The following is a 9,807-nucleotide window of genomic DNA, read 5'->3' as shown; positions in this document are numbered from 1 at the left end:
GCAGTACATTTACACAATGTAGTACTACTCAACTATTAAAAACAATGACTTTATGAAATTCTTAGGCAAATGGAAGGAAATTGAAAAAAAATTGTATTTTATTTTATTATTGGTTATTTTTATTTACATTTCAAATGTTTCCCCCTTTCCCAGGTTTCCTGTCCATTAGCCCTCTATCCTATTCCTCTGCCCCTTCTTCTATATGGATGTTCCCCCTCTCCAACAACCCCAACTTCCCACCTCTCCACCCTGACATTCTCCTACATTTGGGGGGGGGTTCCAGCCTTTGCAGAACTAAGGGCTTCTCCTCTCAATTGGTGCCCAACAAGGCCATCCTCTGCTACATTAGCAGTTGGAGTCATGGTTCTGTCCATTTCTTTGGGTAGTGATTTAGTCACTGGGAGCTCTAGTTGGCTGGTATTGTTGTTCTTATGGGGTTGCAAGCCCCTTCAGCTCCTTCAATCCTTTCTCTAACTCTTCCAATGGGGACCATATCCTCAATTCAATGGTTTGCTGCTAGCATTCACCTTTGTATTTGTCATGGTCTGGCTGAGCCTCTAAGGGGACAGCTATATTAGGTTCTTGTCAGCCTGCACTTCTTGATTTCATCAATATTGTCTAGTTTTGGTGGCTAGCTAGATAGATACAGATACAGATACAGATACAGATACAGATACAGATACAGATATAGATATAGATATAGATATAGATATAGATATAGATATAGATATAGACATTGACATAGATATAGATAGACATATAGACTGGATTGCCAGGTGGGGCAGGCTCTGAATGGCCCTTCCTTCAGTCTCTGCTCCAAACTTTGTCTCTATATCTCAGTGTAGATACTTCAGTCCTTCTTAAAAGGGGGAATAAAAATATTCATAGGAGGAGATATGGACACAAAAATCACAATTTACAGAAAACATTTGATATTTCAGTTTGGCCAGAGAGGGCAAGAGCAGCTCTTTTGTTCCTGAAGCTTCATCCACAGAGGATGAATGTGGACAACTTGTATGCATTTTCTCCAGAAAGATGTTATCTGCTAAGGGAGCTGAACGAAGCCCATGGTATGTCACCACAGCAGAACATAGAAGGGGCATTCTGAAAGTCCCTGAATTTGTCATTCACTGAAAAAAAAATTCTTCCCACTGCAAGTTTGGCTGGAATCACCACTATCAACTGGTTGGGAAGGAAGGTTTACTTTCTGGGCCCAAATCCCAAAGTAGCTGTTGGGAGCAAGTGGGCTACCAAAACCAAAGAAAGCAGATTTACAGCATTTTTATCCAGCATGGATTTCCCTGCTATGTGCTTGGTCTCCTGGGTTGGGCTACTAAACAACAGGCCAGTGGTTTCATCCAGACCAGAGAACTGTATTGTTGCCCCTAAGAATGAGTCCACAATTGATCCGAATCACCCAGTCAGACCTCCAAATGCTATAATGGGCTACTGTGGAGCAGTAATGTCTAAATCATTCACAAATATAAAATGTGTGAGGAAGTACGCCAAGCCCACGACGGTACAACCAAGGAGAATGGAGGCAAATCCCATTGCTGTTACTCCTCCATTGTTTCGAACTGGAACTTTCTCTCAGGTTTTTATTAGTCAAGGTGAACTTTTGCTCAGAACTGGACCAACTTCAGAAGCCCAAGTGTCTCCAGTAAAGCAGACCAGTGCAGCCAAGAGAGACAAAGACATCCAGGAAGCTGTTTGGGGATATTCATGGACAATTCCCCAGGGCCATTTTCTCTCCTGAAGAGCAGGGCCAACTCTGTGGGCACAGCTCCATTACAGAATATCTGAACCCAATTTGCTTTGTCCTCCTTCCTTACACTCTGAGTCTAGAAGCTTCTTCATTTCTCCTCTCCATTTTGTGAGTTTTGAAGATTAAAGGAAAAACAGTGAAGAGGTAAAAAAGCTGAAATTTGCAATGGTTAAGATGGGTCCAACAACCAGTCCTCCTAAAGCTCCACTGTGATCTAGACTTTTCCTTTTAGAAGCAAAAGCAACACAACAGGAACAACAGCAGAGAACAGCCAGGACTACCGAGAAACAGGCTGCAATTTATCATAATAGGAGCTAGGAGTCAGTGAAATAATCCAGAATGCTAGGGAAATGGAAATGATCAGGCTCAATAGTACTATATTGCTAATCATCTTTATATACTTTTTGCATGTTTTGTCAAGATCTGTCACGGAAAATAGAGCTAGGGACATTCCTTCCACCAACCAAACCAAAAAATAGAATCATAAATCCCAAACTTCTAGTCACTGCTGCTGGCACAGTGCTCCAGCTCAACCCAGGAAGGTTAATGCCCCCCCCCCCTTGTAAAATGAAGGCACACAGAGGATGCACTGAGGACCTGCCAGGCCAGCAGAACAGCCGGCTGCTCCCAGATTCCTCACAATTTTTCATGATTGCTGTGTGCTAGTCATTCCAAACTGTGGCCAAAAAGCCCCTTCTTAGGGCCTCCTTTACTGACCAAATCAAAAACCAATTAGGGAATGAGGGATTAGTATCAGCAGCTCCCTACTACAGTCATGGTGTCTGATAACAGCAATAAAAACCTAAGACACTTACAAATATGTGTACTTCCGCATATCAAAAATCAAAGGATCGGGGAGTTTTCTGTTATTCTATCTCCTAGAAGCATTAAGAGCTATACTGATAAAAAAAAATAGTCTCACCAACATGTCTGCCTGAAAACAAGCTAAGGAAAAAGAACAATAGACATGCTAAAGAAAATTAAGACTATGGAAAAGCCTGGGAAACTTCAACCCTATACAAATAACTGTAAGCATAAACTCTTAATGCTGAACCATTTTTATAAATTCCATATCTACATGTATGAAGCTGTCTAGAGAAGTAGTATGCAATGAAAGAAAAGTGAGGCAGTGGCACAAAGAAAAGCATCATGAAATTATGAGATGCGACAGAGAAAGAACAAAAGAAAAATGAAGGAAGAAGAGAAGACAAAGAATTAAACTACAATAAAAAAATAATCGACTTTGAAAGTGTCTTTTGAACCGGGAGGGGCAAAAGTATCTTTTAATGGAAGTGAGTTAGCATTTTGTCGTTGTTCTTTTTCTTAAAGATAGGGTGATTAAATGGATTTGTCTTACAGCACTGGTTTATTGAATTATACAATGTTAGATGTATATGTGCCAGGATTATTGTGGAATTAATTAATAAGTCTTGAAGAATCAGGAAGATCTACATAGGTATATGTTGTACAGAATAATAAAAGACCAGATATATAAGTTTGAAATCAAGAAAATACTATCTTTTATCTAGATAATTGGTGATACACTCTTTTAAGAGTCTTGACCTTTCAAATGAGCCTCTTCCTAAAAACGAAACATTCCAGGGCTCTTTTTCAGTGTACTGTTGTAAAAAAAACATGTGTAGGTTGGATAAACATATTGGGGAGAGAAGAGAATTATTTCATTCCACATGAGGTAAATGTTAGATTTGACTTCCCAGTTTGTAAAGTCTCTCTGACTTTGCCTTTATAAAAATCCCCACCGGAGCATACTATAATAATAAATGTTTCTAGTACCAGAAACATTTTACTTTCTTCAAATATCAGTCTCCATAGAGAAAATTTCCTCCCTAGAGGAGATGATACTGGCAAGCCATATTCTTAAGTTTACAAACAGAATCTTATCACGAACACTATACCAATTGATATTTACTTAGCAAATAAATGGGAGCAGCATTTTGGTGTGATGTTTACTACAACCCCCAAGTGTACTCTGAAACATTTTATGTCAAAAAATGGACAATTAAAGTACTAAGGATATCTAAAATTTACAAGCATTGAAACAACTAAATCAAATCATTCCTACCACTTATTCATTAGTATTATTAAATTTTAAGTTGTTCATAGTCAGAAAAATATTCAAAAAAGAGAATTCAGAGAAAAATTTGTAGAAATTATTTCACTAATTACTCCAAAAATTAGCACAGAGTTAGAGGTTTACTAGGATTCACAAATTCTACTTAAGAATTGGTAAGATATGGGTCAATTAATAACTTCTCAAATTATTACCTACTTTCCCAGCCTGTATATCTCTTGTATTTCTTGTCCTTAACAAGTATCTTTATCACTATTGCTGCGTAATACAGCTTGAGGTCAGGGATAGTGATTCCCCCAGGAGTTCTTTTATTGTTGAGAACAGTTTTCACTATCCTGGTTTTATTTGTGATTCCAAATGAATTTGCAAATTGCTCTTTCTAACACTATGAAGAATTGACTTGGAATTTTTATGGGGATTGCCTTAAATCTGTAGATTGCTTTTGGCAAGATGGTCACTTTTTACTATATTAATCCTGACAATTCATTAGCAGTGGAGATCTTTCCATCTTCTAAGAATGTATTTAATTTCTTTCTTCAGAGACTTGTAGTTCTAGTTATACAGATCTTTCACTAGCTGGATTAGAGTCACAATAAGTATTTTATATTGTTTGCAACTATTGTGAAAGGTGTCATTTTCCTAATTACTTACTCAGCCTTATCCTTTGAATAGAGGAAGGCTACTGATTTGTTTGAGTTAATTTTATATGCAGCCATTTTGCTGAAGTTGTTTATCAGGTTTAGGAGTTTTGGGGGAAATTTTTGGTATCATTTAAGTATACTATCATATCAACTGAAAACAGAGATACTTTGTCTTCTTCCCTGGTACAGAGACAGGCAAGTAGTTAAGTGGAATAGAATTGAAGACCCAGATAGGAACCCACACACTTATGATCAATTGACCTTTGACAAAGGAGCTGAAACCATCCAGTGCAAAAAAGACAGCATTTTCAAAAAATGGTTCACCTGGTGGTCAACATGTAGAAGAACACCAATTAATCCATTCTTAATGCCTTGTATGAAGCTCAAGTCCAAGTGGATTAAGGACCTCCACATAAAACTAGATACACTGAAACTCAAAAAAGAGAAAGTGGGGGAAGAATCTAGAACACATAGGCAAGTGGAAATTTTCCCAAACAGAGCATCAAAGGCTTATGCTCTAAGATCAACAATCAACAAATGGGAGCTCATAAAATTGCAAAGCTTCTGTAAGGCAAAGGACACTCTCATTAGGACAAAATGGCAACCAAGAGTTTGAGAAAAGAATTTACCAATTCTACTTCTGATAGAAGGTTAATACCCGATATACACAAAGAACTCAAGAAGTTAGATTCCATAGAATCAAATAAATCTTTTAAAAAATAGCGTACAGAGCTGAGTAAAAATTTCTCAACTGAAGAATATCAAATGGCTGAGAAGCAGCTAAAGAAATGTTTAACATCCTTAGTCATCAAGGAAATGCAAATCTAAACAGCTCTGAGATTCCACTTCACACCAAAAAGGATGGCTAAGTTCAAAATCTCAGGTGACAGCAGGTTCTGTCTAGGATGGAGAATGAGGAAATCTCCTTCGTTGTTGCTGGGATTGCAAGCTGGTACAACCACTCTGGAAGTCAGTTGAGACATTCCTCAGAAAATTGGATAGTACCCAGCTATACCACTGGACATATACCCAAAAGATGCTCTAACATAAAACAAAAACACATGCACCACTATGTTCATAGCAGCTTTATTTATAATCGCCAGAGGCTGGAAAGGACCCCGATGTTCTTCAACAGAGAAATGGATACAAAAAAATGTGGTACATTTATACAATGGAGTACTCCTCAGCTTTTAAAAAAATGACTTTATGAAATTCTTAGAGGCAAATGTATGGAATTGGAAAGTATCATCCTAAGTGAGGCAACCCAGTTACAAAAGAACACACATGGTATATATTCACTGAGAAGTGAATATTAGCCCCAAAGCTCAGAATATCCAAAATACAATTCACAGACCACATGAAGCTCAAGAAGAAGGAAGACCAAAGTGTAGGTGCTTCAGTCCTTCTTAGAAGTGGGGAACTAGGCCAAGTACCAGCTTCCTGCCTCAAGTCAAGGCTAGGCCAATTTCCATTCTCCACCTACAATTCTTGGGAGGAACAGGAACATTCTTGAAAAACCACAGGATGTATAGATAGTCACCTGACCCTCTGGTGCCAGATAGAGTTCGAATGAATGCATGGCACATGCTTGCTAGCTAATAGATTCAAAGGTCAAACTGCTTAGCCAAAAAGTTAAACTGTAAACTTGCTGATGTAACCTGTATTCATAAAATGTATAAAAACAGCTGGTTATAGCCATTCAGGTTGCCTTCTAGTCACTGGACAGGAGGTGCTAATTGAGGGTCATCCACGTGGAGTTGGGGGTGTGGGGGAGGGTAGGGAAATAACATCTTGCATTTGTTCTCCTGTCTCCTGAGGGGTCTCCTGGTAGTTAAGACTTACTTTGAGCCATACATTATCAACTATCATGAAGGAGATCAACTTTACATAGCATGATTTAAGGCTTATAATGTTTTCAGGGATAGAGGGTAGGAATATCCAGAATGGGTACATGTCATTGACTGGGGCTTAGGACACCTGAAATGCCTTATTAGCATGGGGAACCATTTCAGAAGTTTCAGGTGCTAAATGAGATGTTACCATGTCAAAGGAAATTGATCTTGTAATCTAATTGATCCCATTTGACATTCCTCAACTCCTGGCTTAGACTTCTCAGACAAGGTCAGAAAAGGGGAAGTCCCACTCATGAAGAGAGATTCCTATATTGCTCCAAGCCCAGAGGCTATCTGGATGTGGTGGACTTGGACCTTAATTAGCATAGTTTTCCCTCAATGTCTATTACATTGCTTCACATATGCATACTCACCAGAGCTTATTTTGAATTGATAATGTATTTCCTTTCAAAGTGCCAGTCCAGTAGGGACTTAAGAGCAAGGAATCCCTGCTTTTGTGTTCTTCATTTAAGCATGTTATTCATCCAGTAAACGCTTTTTATGTAGGAATGTACTCTGTGCCAAAATTTACCTTATGTATCTAATTTACAAAATGTATTTATTTCATAGTCACACCACTCATTGATTTAAAATATAAATAGTTTTTTTGCTTATTTCTTTATGAAAAGTGGAGGAGAGAACATAAAGTTGGCTCGTAGAAATGAGGAAGAGGTCCGAAAGGACTTGGAGATGAAGAAATTGATTAAATTTATATCGTATGAAAATATTAGCTAAGCTTGCATATCTGTCTTGTAATACACACACAAACACACACACACACACACACACACACACACACAGGAGGACATTATATGTATAATACCTGGAAAAAATAAATTACCTTTATTTTTGTTTGTATAGTGTCATTTTGAGTTGTTTTCTATCTATTTTAAGACTTTATTTATGTATGTGAGTACACTATCGCTGTCTTCAGACACACCAGGAGAGGGAATTCGATCCCATTACAGATGGCTAGCAACCATGTGGTTGCTGGAAATTGAACTCAGGACCTCTGGAAGAGCATTCAGTGCTCTTAACCACTGAGCTGTTCTCCCAACTGTTTTCTTATTATAAGAGTATAATTATATTTCACCTCTCCCTTTTCTCCTTTCAACATCCCCCACATAGTTCTTCTTGTTCCTTTAAATTCATGAAAAGACAGAATAAAGCTTATTTCAATGATTTTCTCTGCTGTGTATGAGATATTAACAAGCCTTTCACCATTTAATGTATTATTTTTATATGTTTACAGGAGCCATAATACTTGTTCATCTATTTACCACAGCTGTTAAAGAAAAATAAACTGTTTCTCTCAATTGATTAATGGATGATCAAAATGAAGTACATGCAAATAAAGTATTGTATTAAGCTTTGAATAAAGATAAAATAATGGTTTTTCCATGTAAATAGAAGAAGAAAATCTAGTGATGAGTGATGTAACTCAGAAACATAAAGACAGATGCCATTTAACATTCGAAACTAGCTCCAAATCCGTAGATGTAAGTAAATCACTTAAGCTATCAGGAAAGTCAAAAAAAGAACCATATGTGTGGGGGGGAGTAAGGCTCTTGAGAGAGGAATCATTAGAAGCAGTTGCTATGACAGGAAGACTTGAAAACAGTTCTGCTGAGACTTAGATGAGGCTTTAGAGAAAGTCCATATAGAAGTAGAGAGAAAGGTGGGTTATATAACACTAAGTGGTTTGAGAAGGCCAAAGGCAATCATTGTTTAATCTTTGCAACAGATCTAAGTGTGTGTGTGTGTGTGTGTGTGTGTGTGTGTATGTATGTATGCATGTATGTATATGTTCAGATGTGGTATTTGCTTGTGTTGTATGTACTTGAAATGAAATTCCAGCATCAAGAGTAATAATATTCCACCAACTATAAGGTCTATCTAACAAAGTACTCACTTTCTTCAGCTGGCATAGAAAACCCAGAGTCAGATTTTTTTTTGTCAAGGGAAACCAAGATCCCCCTCTAAATGCAGACTGGTGTCTTATCGATTGGTTTATTCCCAGCAATAGAAGGCAAATACATAAAATATCCAAGAAAAATAAAATTTAAAACAAAAGAAAGCAAGTTCATGTAGACTTTTGTCAAGGATTTGGAGAAATCAAATACGACTGACCTGGACACCTACTTCTTGGATTGGCTTTCATAGTAACCTAAGGTGATAAGCACATTTACAAAGGATTTACAAGGCAACCAACAGTACAAACATTAGTGATATCTACAATAAACAACAATGACCCAGTGGCATTTATGTCCTGGGAATATATTAGTCAAAGTTATCTAGATTTTGAATGGGTATTCCAACTCAAATAAACCAAACAAGAAAAATGCCACAGAGGTGTGGCCAGATATTTGGGTTTTAGTTAACTCTAGATGTCTTCAAGCTGGCAATTCAAATTATTCATCACAGGGATTTCCAAAGAGGATGGAACTAATTCATGTGTGTTACTGTAAATCAAGCCCACTACCTGTGACTAGTTAGACAATGAACCAATAAGAGAACCTTCTACTGCCATTTAAATTTGAGCAGGAAAACTGGCACTATTTCTATTTCAAGACCCAATTGTAGCACTACGTGGCATATACTGAAGAGATGTTCCCCCATGCGAGAAATACACTTGTTCAAATATGTTCATAACAGGTATATTCATAATAACAAAAATCTGAAAACAATGTAGATATCCCTCAACTGAATAACTGATATGGAAAATCTAGTACCTGTACACAATGGAGGAATGCTTTTCAGCTATTAAAAACAAAAACATCATGAATTTTTGGAATAAATGGATGGACCATGATAATATCATCCTGAGTAAGGTAATCCAGTGCCAAAAGTTCATGCATGATATGTACTCACTTATACGTTGATATTAGCCATACAGTAGAGGATACCCTTGCTATACTCCACAGGACAAAAGCTAAGCAAGAAGTAAGGCACTAGTGAGGATGCTTGAATCTTACTGAGAAGGAGGAATAAAACAGTCCTAAGAGGCAGATGGAGGGTGGGAATGGGATAGAGGAAGGGATATGGAGGGGAATGGGAAGGTTGCAGGATAAAGTGTGGAGAAGGACATAAGAGTTGGCCAGATGGCCATGAGAATGAATGGAAATCTACAACTGAAAGGGCTGGCTAGATACGGGACATCTCCAGGACAAGATGGAGTCCTGAGATAAAAAAGGAAGTGTCCAAGAATCAATGGGGATATCCTCAGCTATGGCTCACAGCATTGGGGATATGGAACCTGAAGAGGCCACTTCCTATAGCTTCGCAGGAACCCTAATAGAGAGATAGGGAAACCAACCCACCCACAAAATATTGAACCCAAACTTTATCCTGTCTTTAAGGGATAGGGAATAGGACAGAGACTAAGGGAATGGGCAACCAATAATTGGCCCAACTTGA

General features: G+C 37.9%; 1 pseudogene; it reads right to left on the bottom strand.

The window, feature by feature from the left end:
- Positions 1–1,200: 1,200 nt before the first annotated feature.
- Tmem19-ps1 (transmembrane protein 19, pseudogene 1) lies at positions 1,201–2,204 on the bottom strand (annotated as a pseudogene).
- Positions 2,205–9,807: the final 7,603 nt, after the last annotated feature.

This window comes from Rattus norvegicus, chromosome 9 (assembly GCF_036323735.1).
Source record: "Rattus norvegicus strain BN/NHsdMcwi chromosome 9, GRCr8, whole genome shotgun sequence".
Lineage (NCBI taxonomy): Eukaryota > Metazoa > Chordata > Mammalia > Rodentia > Muridae > Rattus > Rattus norvegicus.
The sequence above is the reverse complement of the archived record's forward strand: the minus strand, read 5'-3'. Positions and strand labels throughout refer to the sequence as shown.